The sequence below is a fragment of the Manis javanica genome, chromosome 14 (genome assembly GCF_040802235.1).
Source record: "Manis javanica isolate MJ-LG chromosome 14, MJ_LKY, whole genome shotgun sequence".
In the NCBI taxonomy this organism is placed as follows: Eukaryota; Metazoa; Chordata; class Mammalia; order Pholidota; family Manidae; genus Manis; species Manis javanica.
The window spans coordinates 18,636,077-18,661,313 of NC_133169.1; positions in this window are offsets into that span (position 1 = coordinate 18,636,077).

Genomic DNA, 25,237 nt, shown 5'->3' on the forward strand with positions numbered 1-25,237 from the left:
TTTTCAGTGATATCATAAGCCAGACTTTAAGGTTTTATATATAAGGAATATATGTTATGTATATATATTAAATATGTATAATTATATAATTAGATTGGAGAAATATAATTATTTATGTGCAAAGTATATATAATATATGTAAATTATAAATATATGTATATATGACCAATCTGAACTATAACACACAGTGTTCCTGGGAGAATAAACTACAAAAAAGTTGTTTAGCAGATTTAATAGTTTGTGGAAAGCTAAAAGTTATATACTAAAATTAGTAAAGTATATATATATATATATATATATATACACATACACACATATATACATATATATGCATAAATTATTTTATTTTAAAATTATATTTACAATGTGACATTAAAAACATATTCTTACCATTTTGTATGATACATTCAAATATTACTAATAGTTTACTGAGGCTTGTATTAAAGTACTGAACTAGGTTAATTTCAGTTTCTCAGGTAACTACTGCATTTCCTCAGGCCTTAGCTAGCTGTCTGTTACAGAATAAGCATTAAATACATCCTCACTACACGCCATTTCCCCACTGCAGTGCCCCATGTCCTCTGGACCTTTATGCTCCCTTCTGCTTTCTGCAGGCACTTCTACTTTATCACTGAATCACAGGTAACTAAAACTGTCTTTTCCATGTCTCTCTCACTAGTGATTAAGAGTATATGAGACGAAAATAAGGACTTTCAGTGATGCTTGGTGAACAAAAGACTACTACCTATAAGTGTCCTACTATTGTTCACTAAGTGAATAATTCATCTAACAATTTAACTTAAAAAAACCTTGGTATGTATCTTATTAACGGATGATATTTTTAAAGGAATTTTTCTTGAGGTGTTAAAAAATTTCATCCAGTTTTACAGTCAAACTAATTGTAAGAGTCTTGAAAGCACTGCATTATTGCAGAGACACTAGGCTTGGAGATTCAATTTGCTATCGGTATTCAAATGAAATGTTGCCAAATGACATGAATTTATTTTAAAAGAAATCATAAAGCCTTTATAGATAGTTTGTTTGCACATGATTTCCCTCCAATTTACGAACTTTTCACAAATTTGAAAGTGTGTTTTGATATCATGCTTACACAGTCAGAAAGATACCCCACTTAGTTGTGACCTGATAATAGGACACGCCTGTGTAGACTTGAATAGAGGTTACATAAAAATCCCATCTTGACTTTGAGAAAGGGATGTTTTCCATCTTAAACAGTAACTTTATGTGTTGTAAGCTTCACAAAAACTCCAGTGACAAAAGACTCACGACTGTGAAATAGAATAAAAGAACAGTCATAATACTGCATTTCTCTGTCCAGTAAAGCCAGGAACCTGGTTTTATGGAAAGAAACTCAGTGAAAACTTTAATAAAAAATCAGACTGGAGACATATCTGCATTATAACTTTTGAGCAGATGCATACTTTGATGAAGCAGAATCCAGACTGGAATTTTGACTTGTTCCTCAAATTACAATTGTTACATGTAACAGGAACCTTAGGTTGAGAAATATACTATGTCATAAATGAGGCAATAATTCTTGGATATTGTAGCTTCCTAGGAGGAAGACATACTGCAAAAAGTGTTCTTTTATATTAGTAAGCATAATAATAAAATTAGCTGTGAAAGTACCTACCAGATGTATGTGCTCCTTTATATCAATGCTTATTTATTGTCACTATTATTGTCCTAGCTTATTTTCAACCCTTCCCTTTTTTACTAATTCATTCTTATTGTTCCTCTACAAAATTTGGAAGTTTAGCAGTTTTTTCCAGGCATCAGATCTCTAATTCCAACACATACACATACACACATCCATGCCTTTACACAATTTATTTTTTATTGGTGAAACAGACACTTACTCATTTTTTCCCCAAATAATTCTGTATAAATTTCTAGGATGACAATAATATATATACTAGTAGAATTATAAGCAAATATTTTTAACATTTTGATTCCCACACTGGCTCAAAATTTGAGAAATAGGACATCATTTTACCTACGTGAGTTTAAAACTTCTTAATGTTGGTTCCAAGGAGACTCAAGAAAGTTTGTAAGTTTGCACTTAGAATTATAGGAAATAAGTATCCATTGAGTAAATTGCAATTTGTTTCCATTTCCATACTTTGATAAGGGTGAGAGAGATTTTCTATAACTATAAAAGAAATGATTGCAGACAGAAAAGCAATCCAATATAATTAGCACAGTGGATGTGAGAGAAGAGGAAAAAAAGAAATATTTCAAAGTACTATAAGATCAACATGGCTCATGAATATGTAAAAAACATTCCCTTAAAAAAATCAAGACTTGCTGGATAAATTACAACTCCTATATTTAAAAACATACATCTATCTATATTCACAAAATGGAAAGGAAATCCGTAGGTGTAGGTGTGGAAGGGAGAGACAGAGGAAGGGATGGAAGTGGGGAGGGGGGAAGAGAACTTAGCAGGACTGGTAGCAAGTGCTGAACCTGTGAAGAACTAGGGTATAAGTGCAAATACCAGATTTTGGCAAATACATGGAGAATAGGAAACGGACTATCAGTGAAAGGGTGGGTTAGCAAACACCTACCTTCTATAGTTAAAATATCATTAAGGAAAACTGTATGCAATCTATGTATAGAAACTAGAAAATAAATTTCTTTCTCAAGCATTGGTAACCAAATTTCGGGACTTCCAAATAGAAACATTCAGAAAAGCCAGGAGCCAGGTTAATGCCACCTATTCCCCTAAAACAGTTAGGAAAAGCATATACGAATCATCTTCTAGGGGACTACATTTACTAACCAGATCATTCATGATTTCTGCTGTTTAAAATCAGCCAAATAAGAGTCTCACAATCTAAACTTAGTAAAAAAGGAAGAAAATGAGTCATCATGAGAATCAGAAATAGCCATGAGAACAGAATCAAATCTCCAAAAACTTTTATAAAGGTAAAATTTTAAAAATTCATTTTCTTTGCTTACAAAGGAGAAAGAGGCATCTGTGTTCTGTCTTTTGTCTCCTTAAAAACATAACCTTTTTAGAATGTAAATTGTTCTATCTATGCACTACATAATTGCATCTGCAGTTTATAATGTCTTGAAGATGGTGGACCTCATAACCCTGTGAAATGTAAACACATGTTTCATGAGTCAACCTAGAAGCCTATCTTGTGATGTAGCTATTTGTCTTTTGAGGAGATAAGAGAAATTTTGTTCTTTCTTCCGTTTGGGGATATTAATAATGCAAAAGTTCATGGTGACTCAAAGTCTCTTGAGGCTACCAACATGCACGTACTCCTGCGCTTCACAATAAAAGTGGAATGAGGAAAAGAAGAAAATGAGAAGTAGTGTGTGATGCCTCATATACTAAGTATTACCTGCACAGTCTACACTGACCTGGCTGGACTGGAGGCCAACTCCTTCCGACAGTCAAAGAATCTCTGCAACTTTCCTGAAGCTCCCAGCCAGCTTAAAGACCCAGTGATTTTTAAGCTAGAATAGACAAGAGCCAGTTGGTGCCAAACCTTGGCAAAGGCCAGATTGAATTTGGATTTTTTAAAAAATCTCCCCAGGATGTCCAGTTGCTTTCCAGTGGCTGGCATATCCGTAGGTACATATAGGTACCTGACCTCCTTGGCCCAGCTGGCGACTCTGAAGGCCAGTCCTGCTCTCATTCTCCCCTTGGGGGTGGCCAGCACCTTACTGTAACTGCACTGCAGCCCAACGTTCCCTGGCCAACCCCTGCCTTCTTTCCTTCCCCCAACAGGTGTCAGTCCTGAGACCAGCTAAACTTCCCACATGCTAAACTTCTTCTCAGAGTCATTTTCCTAAGAAACTCAAACTAGGATAACTGTATTTCTCACAATTGAAATTTTCTTATATCTACTAAATTGTTCTGGTAGATTTGACTTCATCATAAAGATGCTAGTCTTCTAAAAATAAATTATTCTTTTATTGCATTTTTAAATAAAAATTCCAATAGGAAATTTTTGTACAAATTGAGAAAATAATTTGTAAAAGTATTGATGAAAAAAGGGCCAGAACAATTATAGAAAAATTTAATGGAATGGAAAAAAAGAGGATCATTTTTGTAAATGACCATGAAATATCTCACAGAGGTCAACAAATCAGCCAATGGAATATACATATAGAAATTTGATAGAATAAAGAAGACGTTGAGAATCATAGAGAAAAGAATAGTTATTCAATAAATGGCACTTGGACAATTGTTTTTGCACATGGGGGAAAATTTCAAACCCTCCTTATGACTTAAGAAATGAATTCCAGATAGATTAGTCATACACGTAAAATCAAAACTTAAAATTTTTCAGAGTAAAATGTAGGGAAGTCTATATTATGATCCTAAATGGGAAAGATTCTTTAAATTGCAAAAAGCCCAAATTATGGGAAAAATTCTCCAACTTGAATATAATGCAATAGAAAATGTCTTTTCATTGAAAGATACTAAATGTCTTGTGGTGTCTTGGACTGAATCTTGGAACCAGGAAGATAAATCTTATGAAATTAAAAAAAAAAGCAAAGCCTACAGTTTAATTAGTAGTAGTATAACAATGTTGGTTTCTAAGTCAAGAAAAATGTATCATAATAGGGGAAAGTAGATTAGGAATATATGGGAACTCTGTAAAATCTTTGCAACTTTTAGGTAAATCTAAAATTTCTAAAAGTAAAATTTTATTTAAGAAAATGGTAGTATAAAGTAAAAATAGAAATTGCAAACTGGGATAAAATACAAAATACTTTTCTTCCAGAATATATAGTCAAATTTGTATACCAATATTTTCTTTAAAAGAAACTCAATGGAAAAATTACCAATAGCTTCACAGTGGATAAATCTTAATATTACATTATATAATATTACTTAATAGATATCTACAGAGCCTTTCACCCCAAAGCAGCAGGTTACACATTTTTCTCAGGTGTACATGGAATGTTCTCCAGAATAGATAACATATTAGGCCACAAAAATAGCCTCAATACATTCAAAAAGTTTGAAATTGTATCAAGTAACTTCTCTGACCACAATAGTATGAAACTAGAAATAAGTTACACGAAGAAAACAAAAAGCCAGAACACTAGGAGTTGGCTAAGCATGCTTCTAAATAATCAATGGCTCAAAGAACAAATCAAAACAGAAATCAAGAAATACATGGAGACAAATGAAAACAAAAATACAACAGTTCAAAATTTGTGGGATGCCACAAAAGCAATTTTAAGAGGGAAGTGCATAAGAATATAGGCCTTGTCAAGAAACAAGAACAATCCCAAATAAAAAAACTAAACTCAGAATTAAAGAAACTAGGAAAAGAACAAATAAAACCCAAAATTAGTAGAAGGAAGGTCATAATAAAGATCTGAGCAGAAATAAATAGAGAAAAATAAAATAATAGAAAAAAATCAACAAAACCAAGAGCTGGTTCTTTGAGAAAATAAACAAAACAAACATATCCCTAACCAGCCTTATGAAGAAGAAAAAAGAGAGAACAGAAATAAAATAAGTACACAAATAAAAAAAATAAAAATATAAAAGGAATAGTCACAACAGTTGACACAGAAATAAGAATTATTAGAGAATTCTATGAAAAATTATATGTGAATAAATTGGACAAGCTAGAAGAAATGGTCAAATTCCTAGAAAAACAATCTTCCAAGACTGACCCAGGAAGAAACAGAAAATCTGAACAGACCAATTACCAGTATCAAATTGAATTGGTAATCATAAAACTTCCAATGAATTCCAGGACTAGATGGCCTCACAGCTGAGTTCTACCAAATATTTAAAAAGCTAATGCCCATCCTTCTTAAAGTATTCCAGAAAGTAGAATAGGATGTGATACTTCCAAACTCATTCTATAAGGCCAGCATCACTCTCATACCCAAACCAGACAAAAACACTACAAAAAAAGACGTTTTTAGACCAATATCCCTGATGAACATTGATGCAAAAATCCTAAACAAAATATTAGCAAACTAAATTCAAAAATACATAAAAAAATCATCAATCATGACCATGTGGGATTTATTACAGCAATGCCAGGATGGTACAATATTCATCAATCAATATACATGATACACCATATTAGCAAAAAGAAGGATAAAAAATCACATGACCATCTGAACAGAAAAAGCATTTGACAAAATTCAACATCCATTCATGATAGAAACTCTCAACAAAATGGGTGTAGAGGAATGTTCTTCAACATAATAAATCCTATAGAAGACAAACCTGCAGCCAAATTCATACTTAATAGCAAAATGCTGAAAGTTTTTCCTCTTAAGATGAGAAACAAGAAAGGATGTCCACTCTCACCATTTTTGTTCAGCACAGTGGAGGTCCTAGCCATAACAATCAGACAAGATAGAGATAAAAGACATCCAAATTGGTAAGGAAGAAGTTACACTATATCTGCAGATGACATGATATATATAGAAACCCTAATGACTCCACCAGGAAACTACTAGATCTGATAACTAGACTCAGAAAAAAGAATATTTTGCAGTATACAAAATTAATACACAGAAATCTGTTGTGTGCTTATAGACTGACAATGAACTAGCAGAAAAAGAAATCAGAAAAACAATTCCATTTACAAATGTATCAAAAGAATAAAATACCAAGTAATAAACTTATCCAAGGAGGTGAAAAATCTGTACTCTGAAAACTATATTACACTCATGAGAGAAATTAAAGAAAACACAAATAAATGGAAATCTATACTATGCTCATGGATAGGAATAATTAACATTATCAAAGTGGCCATCCTGCCCAAAGCAATTTACAGATTCAGTGAAATACCTATTAAAATACCAACAGAATTTTTCAATGAAGTAGAGAAAATAATTGTAAAATTCATGTGGAACCACAAGAGACCCCAAGTAGACAAAACAATCCTGAGAAAGAAGAGCAAAGCTGGGGGTATTATGCTCCCTGACTTCAAGCTTTGCTACAAAGCTACAGCAATCTCCAAAGTATGGCACTAACACAAGACCAGACACATAGATCATTGGGACAGAATAGCCGGCCCATATATTGCATATATGGTCAATAAATAGACAATAAAGAAGCCATGAATACACAGTGGAGAAAAGAAAGTCTCTTAAATAACTGGTATTGGGAAAAATGTACAGCTACTTGCAAGAGAATGACACTGGATTACTTCCCAACTCCATACAAAAAAATAACCTTGAAATGGATCAAAGATCTAAAGATAAGACATGAAACCATAAAACTCTTAGAAGAAAATACAGGGAAAAATCTCTTGAAAATGAGAAATTTTGTCCTGGATGCAATTCATCTGGCAAGGGAAACCAAATCAAAACTGAAGAAGTGGGACTACAAACTAAAAATCTTCTGTATAACAAAGGATATCAGCAGTAGAACAAAAAGGCAACCTGCAGCATGGTAGAGTATATTTATAAATGATTTATCTGATAAGGGGGTGAATATTCAAAATATGTAAAAAACTGATAAACATCAACACCAAAAAAAAAAATTAAAAAGTGGGTAGAAGGCCTGTACAGACAGTTTTCCAAAGAAGAAATACAAATGGGCAAATGGCAGATGCTCCACATTGTTAGTTAGGGAAATACAAATCAAAATAATGAGGTATCATCTCCCACAAGTTAGAATGACTACTATCTAAAAAAAAGAGATAATAAGTGTTGGCGAGGAAGTGGAGAAAAGCGAATGTTCCTATACTGTCAGTGGGAATACAAATTGGTGCAGCCACTGTGGAAAACAATATGGAGGTTCCTCAAAAAAACTGAAAAAGGAATACCATATGACCCAGTAATTCCACTTCCAGGAATTTACCCAAAGCAAAGAAAATACCTGATTTGAAAAGAAATATGCACCCCATGTCTATTATCACATTATTTACAATAGCCAAGATATGGAAACAACCTAAGTACATATCAGTAGATGAATGGATAAAGAAGTTGTGGTACATATACACATGGAATAATATTCAGCTAGAAAAATAAAGAAATCCTGCCATTTGCAACCACATGGATGGCCCTAGAGGGTGTTATGCTAAGTGAAACAAGCCAGGTGAAGAAAGACACACACCATGCGATTTCACTTATTTATGGAATCTAAAAGCAGAACAAAACAAAAATGAACAAACCAGTAGTAGACTAGAGGAGCCAGTGTGACTCAAAGATTGGAACTACCCTCTGATCTCTGGGGAAGGGAGGTGAGCTGAAATTGGCTCAGTCACAAGTAGCCAATGATTTAATCAGTCATGTGTAGCAAAGCCTCCTCGAAAAACAAAAGGACAGGTTCAGAGAGCTTCTGGGTTGATGAACACATGGAGATCTTGGGAGAATGGCATGTCTGAAGAGTGCGTCTAAGCTCCATGACCCTTCCTACATAACTTGCCTATGCATCTTTTCCATCTGGCAGTTTCTGAGTTGTATCTGATTATAATAAATTAGTAATCTAATGAATAAATGTGTTTCCTAAGTTCTGTGAGCCACTCTAACAAATTAGTTGAATCCATGGAGGGGGTCATGGGAAACTAATTTGTAGCCAATCAGTAAGAAGTACAGGTGGCAACATGGGCTTGTGACTGGCAAATGAAGTCGAGGGTGGGAGACTGCAGACTTGCAGGACTGAACCCATAACCTGTGGGATACACCACTATCTCTGGGTAGGTAAGTATCAGAATTGAGTTGAATTCTTGTGCCTCCTTCTGGTGTTTGAGAATTGCTTGCTAGGGTGGGGAAGCCCCAGCCCCATGTTTGAATTGAGTCTAGGAACCCAAAAAAGGTATTTGTCTACCAAAATTTCAAGACTTCAGCTATAATAAGGGCTTTCCAATTTGATTAAATACAGAATTAATTGCTACTAGAGATATAATACTGTTTAAATAGATAGGAGAACTTAGTTTGACATAAATGAAGGGTATTTGCTTTAGGCTAAATATGACTACGACAGAAAGTACTCTAATCACGTATACTAGAATATTTCATACTCAAGTCATTAAGATGAGATTTTTTTTAAAAAAAGCTGTATTTCCCTCAGTTCATTTATTTGTAGTTTTCTGTATCACATTAAAGTTTATTTGTTAGAAATCTATACTTTTTCTGCATTCTATGATGATTTTATAATGAGTTGGAGCCAAAAGTTAAGTGCCTTTGTATTTAATCCATCCAAAGACCAATTTACATTTCTCAAAACTTTAATGCAATTTGCAAAATAAATACAATAAGATTATTAAAATAAGGAAGGAATAATTTGGAATTGACCATGTGGAAAGGGAATAGTAGCTTTGGGTCATATTACTGAATATAGCCTTAATCTTAACAATATTGCCTAACACCAGAGCTGAAATGAGTCTCCTGCTTCCACTCTAGCTGATTCCATGTAATTACCAACTTCAGTTAAACTTTTTGTCTGGAACACTGTTTGGAACACTATTGTTACTGACTCTCTTCACCCTTACTTATATAAAAATAGGGAAAGAACACATTTTTCTTTGATCTTCAAATAGAAAAGAAATGAAACTGTGAACTCTAATCCGACCAATATTTTTCTAACAGAATTTAGGACATGAGACAAAATTGTTTTCCTAGTCCAAATAAATAGCATGAAAATTCCCTCATGAAGTTTTATCTTCTCATCTTTGAAAATAAACAAAACAGTGTACAAATCACAAACTCAAATAATGACCATGAAGGCCAAGAAATGCAATGGCAGTAGGGCAGTACAGGTCACCCTCTTGTCTCCTCCCAGCCACCACCCCTTATCACTTCTCCAAGTCTGACCACGAACATAATTAGTTTTGCCAGTGTTTGGAATTTACATAAATTAAATTACACAGAGTGCATCCTTTTGCATCTGGTTTCTTTCACTCAGTATTATGCCATTTGATTTATTAGTGTTAATGCATGGAATAATAGTTCATTTATTTTCACTTCTACTGGGTAATCTATTGTCTGATTGCTCCACAATATATTTACTCAATATACAGCTGCTGGACATTTGGGCTGTTTCCAAGTTGGTAATATTATGTATAACACTGCTGTGTTCATTTTCTGTGCTTTTGTGTGTGTTTTGGATTTATACTTAGGAGAGGATTTACTGGATAATGAATGGATTATGTGTTTTCAACTTTGACAGATACTATAAAAAAGTTTTTCAAAGTGATTGACCAAATTTATCTTCCCAACAGAAATGTGTTAGAGATCTAATTTTTTCCTACATCCTTGGCAATAATTGCTGTTAATCCTTCTAACTTTAGTCCTTTGTGTATTTGCTGTGTTATTTCATTATTATTTTAACAGTAAATGATAAAATTATGTGTATATAAATTTAATAACAATAAATACATAAAATCCTATAAAATAATAAAATAATATGTTATCTTAACTTTTTTCTTGTTGACTTATGTAATTGTATACCTTTCCATATGTTCCCTGGCCTTCTGGATATTAGTCCTTTGAAGGAGCCTGCTCATATGAAGTTTGCCCATTTGTTTTGATTTTTGTTAGTTTTTTGGTACATGCTCTTATATGTTTTAATTACTCAGCTTTTTTAATAACACTGATTGCAAATACTTTCTCATACTATGTGATTTGATTATTTATTATTTTTAAGGTGTCTTTTGATTAACAGATATTTGATTAACAGATATTCTTAATTTAATTTGGACCAATTTATCAATCTTTTCCTTTTTGGTTTATGGTTCTGAATCCTGTTCAATAAATCCTCCTCAGCACAAAGGTGACAAAGATATTCTCCTTATATCATCCTCTCATATAGGTTGGCAAACACTTTATGTAAAGATCCAGAGAGCAAATATGTTCCGCATTGCCGGCCATGTGATCTCTCTCACACCTACTTAATATTGCTATGACATAAAAGCTGCCACAGACAATACTTAAACTAATGGGTGTGGTTATGTTCCAAAAAGTCTTTAGAGACACTGAAATTTAAGTTTTGTATAACTTTCACAAATCATAAAATGTTATTTTTCTTAAATTGTTCTCATTTAAAAATATAAAACTCATTCTTAGTCACAGGCCATACAAAACAAGTTGTAAGCTGGTTTTAGCAGGTCATATTTTGACAACCCTTGCTGTAATGACTTAAGTGATTTTCCTTTCACATCTATGTTTACAACCTACTTGCAACTGATTTTTGTGTATGATATGAGGCAAGAGAGTCAGATAAAAGTGGGAGAGGGCCTATATATCCAGTTGTCTTAACTATATTAACTGATAATCAATTTTCCACTGCTCTCCAGTGCCACCTTTGTTCAAAATCAATTGTCAGTGTTTGCATGGTTCTGTTTCTAGATTCTCCATTTTTTCTATTTTCATGTGTGTCCATACTCGGAATCAAACCACGTCTTACAAATTGTTTACAGAAAGTCTTATGACTTTACCTATTTTGGAATCTTAAAACAAAACAAAATAAAATGAACTAAATAGTAGTAGACTCATAGACAATGAGAGGTGACTGGTGGTTCATGGGGGACAGGTTGGTGTGGGTGAGTGGGGAGGATGAGGGGGATAAAGGGGCACAAAAATTCTCAATCATAGTATAAATTGGTCATGGAGATGGTAATAGATCATGGAGAATATAGATAATGATTTTTTAACATCTTTCTATGTTGACGCATAGTAATGCACTAGTTAGAGTGAGGATTTAATAATGTGGGTGACTCTTGAACTGCTGTGTTGCACACTTGAAACCAATATAAGATTGTAAAACAACTAACTTCAATAAAAAAAAGTTTTTATCTTAAAAATCTTACCATCCAGTAATTTTCCCTATTTTGTCCATCTTTTACAACATGACCGTGACTATTTGTAGCATTTACTTTTTCAAACGGATTTTAGAAATTATTCCTGAACATTTGTTCTGAGACTTTTTTTTTGGATTATATTGAATCTAAAATTCCATTTGGGAACTGAGTTTCCAAACTCGTGAACATAATCCATACCTCCATTTATTTAGGTCTCTTTCAGTTTCACTATTCAATTTCAATATGTATACTTACTGTTTTTAGAATAGGTAGCTTATAAAATTACAAGACTTATTATTCAGTACTTGATGTTTCTTGATGCTATTATGGGTTACTTTAAAATTCATTTTAGAAATGGTCCTGCTACATCAAATACAACATATATATATTTACACACACACGGATATGTAGGTATATGTGTATATATGTAGATAAATACAGATATACAGAGGGAGAGGATAAGAGATTAATTTAATTCTAAGACATACCAGTAATTTATTTTAGAACTGTTTATATACACATTCATGTTGTCTGTAAATAATGAAAATTTTATTTATTTGTTTCCAAACCTTGAATCTTTTCTTAGTTTTCTTGCCCTTTATACTGACTAGGAACTCTACCACAATACTGCACTGAAAGCATGATAATAGGAATCATTGATCTCATGGGGAAACTGTCAACATTTCACACTCATGAATGATGTAAATACTCAATCAGATAAAGGAAGTTTACTTCTACTCTTGTTTTGCTTAAAATTTTTATCCTAAGGAATTTATATTAAATTCTGTCAACTGTCTTTTTACACATATTGAGATAATTGTTTTGTTCTTCTTTTCTTTCCTATTAATATGAAAAATTACAATTAAGTTTTAAATAACTGAAGTTTAATAAACCCAGCTTGATTTTGAAGTGTTTTTTTTTCTTTTTTACTAATATCACTGGATTCATTTTACTAGGCTTTTGTTGTTTTTTTGGATTTTAGCATGTGTGTTTATGAGAGATGTCAATTTGAAATGTCATTGTCAAGTTTGATATCAAAGTTGTTCCAGTTTCATATAATGACTTGTAAAGTGAGCCTCATTTTTATTTCTCTGGATGAATTTGCAAAATTAGTCTTATTTTTTCTTCAAAATCCTGGAATCATTTACAGTAAAGCCATCTGGGCCTGGATCTTTCTTTGTAGGAAGATGTTAGAATACTGACTTCATTTTTTTGATAAATATAGGATATAGGATATTCTTTAATATGTCATTATTCACACTTTCTATTACTTCATGCTTTATTTAGTTTTAGTCTTTGTAGATATCTGTCCATTTCCTACAATATTTCAAATTCATGGGAAATACCCATTTCACAATGTCTTCCTTTAAGATTATATCTGTTCTATACTGATGTTCTCTTTTTCATTCATGATTTTGGAAATTTTTATATTTTTTCCTATTTTGTTGATACATATTGCCAGTGATTTATCAAGTTTATTAGAGTTTCCAAGCCATCAACTTTGGCTTGTTCATTTTCTTTGTTGGATGTTTTCTATTTTAACTGATTTATTCTCAAATTTTCTTCTTTCCACTTTATTTGATTTGAATTTTTTATTATTTTCCTTGTGTTTAAAAATGAAGTCCTAAATTCCTGATTTTGAGTCTTTCTCTTTTCTTTTAAATATATACTTTTAATGCTGTAAAGTACTCTCTAAGCCTGGTACATCTAAATCCAACAAAGCTTGCTATGTATATTAATCTTTCTTTTGTATTGTGCATCCTCTCTTTCTCTGTGTGCTCCACCATGTGTATTTTCTATTGACCACATTCCACTTTAGCAATCCCTGTGATAGGCAATACAATATAATGTAGGACTTACTAACAAAAAAGATGGTAGGCCTGATTAAAATATGTGAATTTTCAGGCCCTTAACTTAATTAAATGTACTTTTTATGAGATTGCTGTAGTGTAGATTTATATCAGTATCTTTCTATGAATTATACTTGTGTTTCACTGCTGTCATTATCAAAATAGAAGTGCAAAACTTTAAAACTTTAACACTTTATGGAAATGTATGTTAGAGTGTTCAAGCCACATAAACAATACGAGAAAATGCCATAATATTTCATAATGGATTTATTTTTAGTGGAAAATAAATTGAAATATGCAAGCAAGAATAACTGTAGTACTTTAAAGTGAACATAGAATACTTTTGCAAATTGTTTTTCCATTACAGTTCTGACAGGTTTTTCTTTTTTTTTAATTCACTCCGTTGCTTCAGTATTACAGCTGCTACATGATTATGCAGACATTGACTTAACTGAGTCCTTGGGATGATTGGAAAAATCCATTTCAAATGCATGTGCAATTTTATGTCTCAAAGACTTAAAGTCTCTTAAAGTATTGTTCACAGACTTGATTTTACAATCTTTGTACACAAAATTCAGGTTTTTTTCATAGTTACACCTGGAAACCTGACAGTATAATCAACAGTAGTTTTTGTGTGAACAGGATATATAATAAGTGAGGTTTTGGAAGCAATATAATGACTTTTTTGGGTACAGATTGTTTAAATCTGTCTTTAGCTATCTCCATCTCTTCCTAAGAAGAAATAGTCAGAAGGGGGATCCAGTGTGTATAAATGAATTTGAATCTTTGTGATTTCCTTTTAGATTTTTTTAGACAAATTTTATCTGTTTAGAATATTTGTGTATTCCTTTTATGTAACATATATTTAGAACAGCAAAAAGTCATGTTCTTTGAGAAAACACATTTATACACAGGTAATTCATACATTCAGGTAAGAGGAATAAAACACACTGAACCAAAGGATCACACAATTCTTTGGTATTATTCCTTTAACAAATCTAGATGGTTAGAACACTGAAGATTGATGTTAATAACTTATTTGAAGTCTAATGTTTTCATATTATTAACTTGTCAGTTTGAAAACTCACATAGAGAAGGTTAGTGATGTGCATGACACAAAATTCTATATAATCCTTCAATAAACTGCATTTTGCCTTTTTTACACTGTAATTTCTATTTTTGTTCCCTTTTCCTAAATTAAGTTTCTTTTTGTATGTACACATTGTGTAGGAGTCTTTGTGTGAGATATAATACTTTAATGATACTTATTATACCTGTTAAATATACTTCCATGATGGGGTACAAGAATTTATCCAGATTCTGTAGCTTTATTTTGTTTTCGTTTTGCTTGTTTCCCCTGAAAAATAATTTTTTAATTGAGATTTAGGAAAAATTGAGATCATGCTGAATAAATTGACACTTACTGGACTGAAGTATGGTTTCATTTCTGATCAGTTTTGCTATTTCCATGTGGCCAGTACCATGTGGTTGTGTAGAAGGGCACTGCATGGAATCAAGGCAGAGTGAATGAGTTTGCCTACATGTTCTGTCCGTCTAAGTCAGAATGTCTGATGTCTGCCGGGTCAGCTGGGGTATGTGTGTGTGTGTGTGTGTGTGTGTGTGGTGGGAGGCATATGGGAGGGAGAACTTGGAAGGGCCTGGAAACCTGACAGCATCTTAACTATGAAAAAAACCTGAAGCTTGGTCAGAGCTATTTTCTGTACGAGGAGATTTCCCTGTATTTTCACTTTCAAGAAGATGTACGTTAAATCACATGTACAGTACTTAAGTACCAGAGCAGTGTACTATACTGTGGGACAAACCATCACCATAATTTGGATAAGAATTGCAATAACCACTAACATTTCTTACACTCCTTATAAAGCCTAGAACTTACCTTTGCACTTTACACATATGAATTAGATTAGTTACTAACAAGCCTATGATATGGGTTCCATTAATACCTTCACTTAATAGATGAACAAAGTGGTGCATACGGTATTTGAATAACTTGCCCCAGGGAAGTTATTACTTGTTCATCTAGTAATGCCTGGATGGTAAGGCTCCTAAGACTGCAGACCTCCTTTGCCAGGAGACTAAGAGCCCTACAGAAACAGAGTTTAGCATCTTATTCCCTCCCTCCCCTTTTCTTCTGATCCTATGCTCACAGCTGCAAATGCCTTAGAAAAAGAACTCTTCCAGCCTCGCACCCCCATATGTACACGGCCCCCCTGCCCCCTGCTTTGAATCTCTGGTCTTACCTAGTTTCCCTAGTGTCTTCGGCACTATTCTTCCTACATGGTTGCTTCTCAGCTCAGCCCTGGCTGCTTCGTGTTTTGTTGGCCTCTCTTGCTGCTCTTTGTTTTTGATTCCACTGTGAGCCTTTATTGTCAGCTTCTCAGATGCCTCCCTGTTTCCAGTTTGGATAGAGGATGAAGATAACCAAAAATGGAAAAGAAAAGGAAAGTAGACTTTTTAAAACTAGTTAAGATTTTTTTTAAAGACCTAGAGGTGAAGAGGCTGGAAACAGAGCTGAAAGCATAAAACTGGAACAGTTTTTGGCAATAAGAGAAACCAGGACAGATTTATGAGGTAGTAGAGGAATTGGGGTTAGGTTTAGGGGATGTATTGCTGCATATTAAAAATAAATACTAGCATAACAGTTAACACTACCTAGCATTTGGGTTTTCAAGGAGCCAGGTGGGCTGGATACTAAATTCCTACAAGAATGGAAACAATTCACCAAATGGTTGGTGTACAGGAGGCATGAGCGGGAAAGGCCGTATACCCAGCTGGTGCGGCACTTCGAAGAGGGCACATCGCATTCTGTTTTACTGTTGCATACGTGTTTGGATACATTTGCAAAAAATAACATTTCTGCAAGGTATTTAGTTCCGAATGGTGTCTGGCAGGGAGCCCTCACTACAGATCTCGTTTGGATAGAGGATGAAGATAACCAAAAATGGAAAAGATCCATGAAGCCTCTTTCTTTTAACTTTTGTGTCACCCAGAAGAGGAGAATCACGTATCATATGTCTGAATATTTACAAGTCATAAATCAAGCCATGATCAATGTCCAACCTCTGTGGCCTGTTCCCTGGGGACAGCTGTGTTCTGTGGAGGCTAAAGGAACTGTGCTCTGCCCCAGGCAAGCCCTGATCCTGGCAGCCTGATTGGGGCAGCGATCTGTTGGGATAAGCAGAAGCAGACAAGTCAAAGCTCCCCAAGGAGCCAAGTCAGAGGCCCCCTGCCCCCCTTGTCCTCATCACACTTCACTTTTCTGACTGTAGATTGTCCACCAGGTTTCCAGTACCTCCGAAAGTACAGCGGGTAGAGGAGACGGCAGGAGGAAGCGTTATTATCTATGGGCTCAGTCTGCCTAGGTTTCCAGTTTGGGTGATTTGGGGCAGTAAATGTTAAAAGAAAAGATAAAGTCCTTTTTTCTCTCTGGTTTCCTTCTGCATATAATAAGGTACTGTTAACCCTACTTGTTATGGCCTCGTGGTGGAGAAGAGAAGGAGGAGGTTAGAAGCGGTCAGTTCAGAAGAATGTGTCTATCATTCAGTTGCATGAATGCAAGCCGTTACTGAGTTTTCAACATCATTTATATTACACTGAAAAGAGGACTTCAGGAGGAAGTTCTATAGCCCGGATCTTAGAGCAATATTACCCATGGAAGACCAAAATAATAATAATAATAATAATAAGTAAAATCTCATAGCAATATCTTAAAACTACAGCAAATAGAGCAAAATTAATCAGAAAATCTGGATCCCTTCAGAGTATTCTGCTATAATAGTTAAATGTAAGAAGATGCTAGAGAAAGTCTGATGAGTTTTACAAGAAAATTTTAATGACTCAATGATTTTATATTCCGCCAAGCTGTCTTTCATATGTGAATATGAAAATAAGAAATATCCTACTCATGAATTTCTATAAAAAATTAGGAGATAGGCTTCCACTAAATGACAGCTGAAATTCAGTTAAAGAATGGGCATGCCTCACTATGGAAAGACTAATAATGAACTAAAAAAAAATCACTTAAGATAAAATATACAAATATTTAGTATAGGATTGTTTATGAAAATAAATTATTGCAATAAATCTTAAATACCAATCCCATATTTTATTATCAGTAATATTCACCAAATTGAGGGAGTAGAGCAAAGTGGTAGGGGTTCAAAATATGAACCATACAACTTGAGAATTCATTTTTTTGACCTTATCATTTTAAGAAAGACAAGTTATGTTTTAAATATGTGTCAGGTTAACCACCTATAGAAATAAAGTCTGCAGAAGACTTCTAATTAAAAGTGGCGATCTACTACTACATTCCTCCATTTCTAAAACCTTGAGTTTAAAATGACTGACAAGGCAATTTTTAAAAGCATAAAACCATAATTACTCAAAACAAGAATGGGAGAAACAGCACAATATTTTTGAAAAAAGTTGATCACCACAAAACAAGTGGATAAGTGGGAACTGTAATTGCTTTAACAATTAGGAAGAAGTTGAAAATAGAGAACCAACTTGATATACAGAATCCTCACAATCCTCAGAAACAGACAGCAATGTCGCCTCTGGCCTGAAGGTGAAGGAGACATGGATTAAAATAAGCAAGTGTGCTTTTAAGCTTTTTGAAAACTAGTTAGATTCAGATTCCCCGTCTCCCATGGGTATTGTCTGCCTAGAGGACTAGCTGAGCCTTTTGAAATTAACCATGTTGTTAACTTCAATGATCCAACAACTTCTTATCACAGTTTTTTATATTAAACATGAGTAGTAGACAATGTAAACTACCAAGTATCTGAGGAAAATCTCTAATAAGGAAAAGGGAGAACAAAATAAATTCATAATTAATAAAAGCAACTTTGAGAAAACAGAACTCTGTTCTGTAGAAGAAAACTTCAAAAAAGATTTGCATAATACCTTCAGGTAAATAAGTAAAGATACTGCATTATTTAAACAAGTGTAGAATGTAATGAGAAAGATATATTCAGAGAACAAAAAGGAACTCTTGCTGCAGGAAATTGCAGCAGGGCAAGCAAAACTGTAAAACTCAGAACGTTTGGAACATAAATCTGAGGGAAATTCACAGAAAGTAAAGTAAAACAATGAGGAGAAGCAAAATGGAAAAGAAAATTAGAAAACTGGCTGAGGAAGTCAGTATCCCAATGATGGGAGTTCTATAATGACTGCAAAAAGAAAAACAGTTGAGAAAATCATCATGAAATATTTTAAGAAAATTAGGCAGAACTGAAGACATGAGTTGCTAGATTAAGAAAGCATGATAAGTATCTGGGACAATGGATGAAAGTAGAATCAAGCAATCAAATCTTTGTGAGAACCATGTGAAACAAATAGGAGGCTGCATAAGCTTCTATTTTTAAAAAGTTTCCTTCTTATGGCTGAATAATACCCATTGTGAGATAATATATATACACACACACCATATCTTCTTTATGCATTCACTTGTTTCCATTATCTTACTATTGTGAATAATGCTGTAATAAACATTGGAGTGCAGGTATCTTTTCAGTGTCCTGTTTTCATTTCTTTTGGATATATTGCAAGAAGTGGGATTGCTGGTTCATACGGTAATTTTATTTTAATTTTTTGAGGAAACTCCATACTGGTTTCCACAGTGGCTGAACAAATTTATACTCTCACCAACAGTGTAGAAGTGTTCCCTTTTCTACACATTCTTGGCAATACTTGTTATCTTGTTTTTTATAATGATAGCCATTCTAAGAGGCATGAGTTGATATCTCATTGGGGTTTTGACTTGCATTTCCCTGATAAATAGTGATGTCGAGCAACTTTTCATGTATCTGTTAGTCATTTAGATGTCTTCTTTATATTAAAAAAAGTCAGTTCCTCTGCCCACTTTTAAATCACTCTGTTTTCATTGTTGTTGTTATTGATTTGCATGAGTTCTTACGTATTTTGGATATTGACCCTTTATCCAATATATGATGTGGAAATATTTTTTCATTTTGTAGGTTGCCTTTTCATTTTCTCAATGGCTTATTTCGATGTGCAGGAGCTTTGTGGTTTGATACAGTCCTCTGAAAGCTTCTAGAGAAAGAAAGTCACATTTGAGGACTTCAGATTTTTCAGCTATAAAGGGAAATGGAAAACAATGGAGCAAGAACCTTCAAAACGTTGAAAGCAAAAGACTTTCAGTCTAACAATCCATTCCACAGGTGAAAGTTGGAAAAAGGTATTTTAGATGCTCCAAGAATCAAACAACTTCCCTCCCATGTACAATTTCTTAGGTAGTAGTGAGACATCCTAGGAGAGGGCCCCAGGGAATTCCAAGGTGATGGAGAAGGAGTATCCTATGCTGACAACTAGGCACAAAGCTTGATAGCCAATCAGTTCAAAGTTGAGCCTTGAGATCCATGACATGGAAGGTTGCTACAATGCTCACCTGTGAACAATATTTTTTAGAATAGCAACATAGATATAAATTATGTATTTAATTAAAATCATAAAATAATTGCATTGGAAAGATAGGGAAGGAAAAGCAATGGAGAGCGGAGGATAAGAGTTAAGAGATCTCCCTTCCTGTAATAGAGACTCATTAGATACAACCAAAAAAAAGTTGAAATGTAGGATAGCAATATATACATGTTATTTAGAAATAGGAAGTGTGAAAATGCCATAAGAAACAATTGAAATAGTTTGGTGTGATTGCCTCTTGGGATGAGGACTGTAGAGGAATGAGAACGGTAAGTCAAGGAATATATTTTTTGTTTTGCTTTGTTTTTTTATAAGAACTGCTGAATAACTGCCCCTCTCCCTTCTGGAGAGAGGAAGAGAATTTAATTTTCTAACATAAACAAATCCTCACTGGGAAGGAAGTGGCAAGAAGGAGAAGGTCCCTAACTTGTTGCAATACTTAGAAATGTAAACGTATGGAAGCAGTTTATCTTGTTTTACCCTTTGAAATGTAAATAAGTGGCAAAAGACTTTGAGGAGATAAATTTGTAAATTCATCTGGAGAAACTCAGTATCTCTAACTTAAAAACCATGATTCTGTCATCTTTTAATCCTGATTGCCAAAGATCTTTGCTCAGTAAATCCATATGGAAATGTGAAAATATTACTTGTTTCCCTATACTTTTTCCCCAAAATTCCTTGTTTCAGTCAATGGAACCATTATTCCAGTTGTCCAGTCTTGATCATTTTTTTCTTTATTTTTTTACACATCATATTAGTTGATTATCAAATCTTTTCAGCTCTCCTTTCAAAGCAGATCTGGATTTCAGGCACTTCTTACTGTCAATTTACTATCCATTTCCCCTGGATGACTGTGAGCATCTCCTGAAATGACCCTGCTGCTTTTCTGCCAGTCCAAGTAATCCTTTAACATGTTAGTACACTTCATTCCTCTACCTTAAAGTTTTTGTCTTACCCCATACTCCAGTTTTTTCCCCATACCCATCAAGATTCTACATGGCCTTAAAAACCACACCTACTCTGACCTCTCCTACTGATCTTCCCTTTATTTGCACTGGCCTCCCCATTCTGGCCTCTCTTGTGGTGTAAACACAGGAAGCAGGCTACCACCTGTGTTTTCTCTGGGCATGCTCTTTCAGCAGAGGCTCAGAACGTCACACTCCCTCACTTCCATTAAGGCTCTGTTCAAACGCCATCCTATCTGACAGGGACACCTGTTCTCTGCCCAGCTTTATGTTTCTTGATAGTATTTCTTGATTCTTCATAGTAATTATTGATACCCATGTAACAGATACACTGTTTATTGTCAGCTTCCCACTAGAACATAAACTGCACGAGGGTACGGACTGTTTTACTTACAGCTGTATCCCCAACTGTTAGAAATAGTGGTTGGCACAGAAAGAATATTCTTGTTATTAAGCGAATGGATATTAAAAGTCAAATTTGCAAGCCAGATTATGAATCCAGTTGTAAACAGTTTGCAATGTCAAATTACACAGAAAATGTAAAAGTAATGTGGGGGAAAACCTTAAGATGAAACACATACTGAAGGGAAGGGAAGGCTACAATACCAACTTTATAAAAGAAACAGTTTTAAATAGAAATGATAAAGAGATAAACAGCCCATATATTGAAAAAAAATAACAATATCCATCATATCATTGATAAGTTTTCACAAATGCCAAGGGTGCCTAACTGGTTTTCTTGGTTTCACTGGAGATGGCTGGTAATTGTAGGTCTGCTTTGGTTATGTACCTGTATTACTATTATGTTAATGTGTGTATGCAATTTAACTAGTAGTTTAAAACCTATACATGCTTATGTGACTCTACAAGAAGATATGTCAAAGAAATAATCAATCTTCTCATGTTTTCTTCTGTCTGCTACTTCTATAGCTTTTCTTCTTCCTTCCTAATTACAATCCTTAAGTAGAATTCATGCCTCAGATCAAAATTACCAAGTATCATAATTCTTCCAAGTGGTAAAGATACCTCAAGACAAAAGCAGGGCATAGAAGCCACAGGGCATAAATCTTCAAAGAAGTTAAAAGCTAACCTTTTCAAACAATATTGCTTCTCTCTCACTTAGCAACTTTACATTTCCCTGTATGGCCCCGGAAGATGACTGGTTAGCCAAAGACAGGTAAGATTCCTCAAGGGAGGAACAACCTAAGACAGGCAGAGTCACCTGGGGGCCATCAGGTGAGAAACTAGGGATCAACAGAGGTGAGACTTAGAACCTCACCCCCCCTTTTTTGAGAGAAATCTTCTGCATCCGTGGATGTTTTGTTGCCCTTGTCTAGCTTGGAATAACACATAGTCTATAGGCACACACCTGATCATCTATATTTGCCCTCTTACAGCACTAAACTATGTTTTCTACCTTTATCTTGCATCTACCTACCACTTCAGCATTTTATTAAAAATAATAATAATAATAGTAATAAGGGAGAAATGTGGGATTCACATATAAATCAAGTATAAAAATCAAACAAGGGGGCGTAGCCAGGATGGTGGCATGAGTAGAGCAGCGGAAATCTCCTTCCAAAACCACATATATCTATGAAAATATAACAAAGACAACTCTTCCTAAAATAGAGACCAGAGGACACAGGACAACATCCAGATCACATCCACACCTGCGAGAACCCAGCGCCTCGCGAAGGGGGAGAGGAAGGCCACAAACCAACAAGAAGGAAAGCTCTTCCAGCTCTCACTTGTACCAGCTCTGCAAACTATCTCTATCACCATGAAAAGGCAAAACTACAGGCAGACAAAGATCACAGAGACAACACTTGAGAAGGAGACAGACCTAACCAGTCTTCCTGAAAAAGAATTCAAAATAAAAATCATGAACATGCTGACAGAGATGCAGAGAAAAATGCAAGAGCAATGGGATGAAGTCCGGAGGGAGATCACAGATCTCAGGAAGGAGATCACAGAAGTGAAACAAACCCTGGAAGGATTTATAAGCAGAATGGATAAGATGCAAGAGGCCATTGAAGGAATAGAAACCAGAGAACAGGAATGTATAGAAGCTGACATAGAGAGAGATAAAAGGCTCTCCAGGAAAGAAACAATACTAAGAGAACTATGTGACAAATCCAAAAGGAATAATATTCATATTATAGGGGTACCAGAAGAAGAAGAGAGAGGAAAAGGGACAGAAAGTCTCTTTGAAGAAATAATTGCTGAAAACTTCCCCACACTGGGGGAGGAAATAATCGAACAGACCACGGAAATACACAGAACCCCCAACAGAAAGGATCCAAGGAAGACAACACCAAGACACATAATAATTAAAATGGCAAAGATCAAGGACAAGGAAAGAGTTTTAAAGGCAGCTAGAGAGAAAAAGGTCACCTATAAAGGAAAACCCAACAGGCTAACATCAGACTTCTCGACACAAACCCTACAGGCCAGAAGAGAATGGCATCATATATTTAATGCAATGAAACAGAAGGGCCTTGAACCAAGGATACTGTATCCAGCACGACTATCATTTAAATATGATGGTGGGATTAAACAATTCCCAGACAAGCAAAAGCTGAGGGAACTTGCTTCCCACAAACCACCTCTACAGGGCAGCTTACAGGGACTGCTCTAGATGGGAGCACTCCTAAAAAGAGCACAGAACAAAACACACAACATATGAAGAATGGAGGAGGAAGAATAAGAAGGGAGAGAAGAAAAGAACCTCCAGACAGTGTATATAACAGCTCAATAAGTGAGCTAAGTTAGGCAGTAGGATACTAAAGAAGCTAACCTTGAACCTTTGGTAACCACGAATCTAAAGCCTGCAATGGCAATAAGTACATATCTCTCAATAGTCAGCCTAAATGTAAATGGACTTAATGCACCAATCAAAAGACACAAAGTAATAGAATGGTTAAAAAAGCAAGACCCATCTATATGCTGCTTACAAGAAACTCACTACAAACCCAAAGACATGCACAGACTGAAAGTCAAGGGATGGAAAAACGTATTTCAGGCAAACAACAGTGAGAAGAAAGCAGGGGTTGCAATACTAATATCAGACAAAATATACTTCAAAACAAAGAAAGTAACAAGAGATAAAGGACACTACATAATGATAAAGGGCTCAGTTCAACAAGAGGATATAACCATTCTAAATATATATGTACTCAACACAGGAGCACCAGCATTTGTGAAACAAATACTAACAGAACTAAAGAGGGAAATAGACTGCAATGCATTCATTTTAGGAGACTTCAAAACACCACTCACCCCAAAGGATAGATCCACCAAGCAGAAAATAAGTAAGGACACACAGGCACTGAACAACACACTAGAACAGATGGACCTAATAGACATCTATAGAACTCTACATCCAAAAGGAACAGGATATACATTCTTCTCAAGCGCACATGGAACATTCTCCAGAATAGACCACATAGTAGCTCACAAAAAGAGCCTCAGTAAATTCCAAAATATTGAAATTCTACCAACCAATTTTTCAGACCACAAAGGTATAAAACTAGAAATAAATTCTACAAAGAAAACAAAAAGGCGCACAAACACATGGAGGCTTAACAACATGCTTCTAAATAATCAATGGATCTATGAACAAATCAAAATAGAGATCAAGGAATATATAGAAACAAATGACAACAACAACACAAAGCCCCAACTTCTGTGGGATGCAGCGAAAGCAGTCCTAAGAGGAAAGGATATAGCAATCCAGGCACACTTGAACAAAGAAGAACAATCCCTAATGAATAGTGTAACATCACAATTATCGAAAGTGGAAAAAGAAGAACACATGAAGCCTAAAGTCAGCAGAAGGAGGGACATAATAAAGATCAGAGAAGAAATAAACAACATTGAGAAGAATAAAACAATAGCAAAAATAAACGAAACCAAGAGCTGGTTCTTTGAGAAAATAAACAAAATAGATAAGCCTCTAGCCAAACTTATTAAGAGAAAAGAGAATCAACACAAATCAACATAATCAGAAATGAGAATGGAAAAATCACGACAGACCCCACAGAAATACAAAGAATTATTAAAGACTACTATGAAAACCTGTATGCCAAAAAGCTGGAAAACCTAGAAGAAATGGACAACTTCCTAGAAAAATACAACCTCCTAAGACTGACCAAGGAAGAAACACAAAAGTTAAACAAAC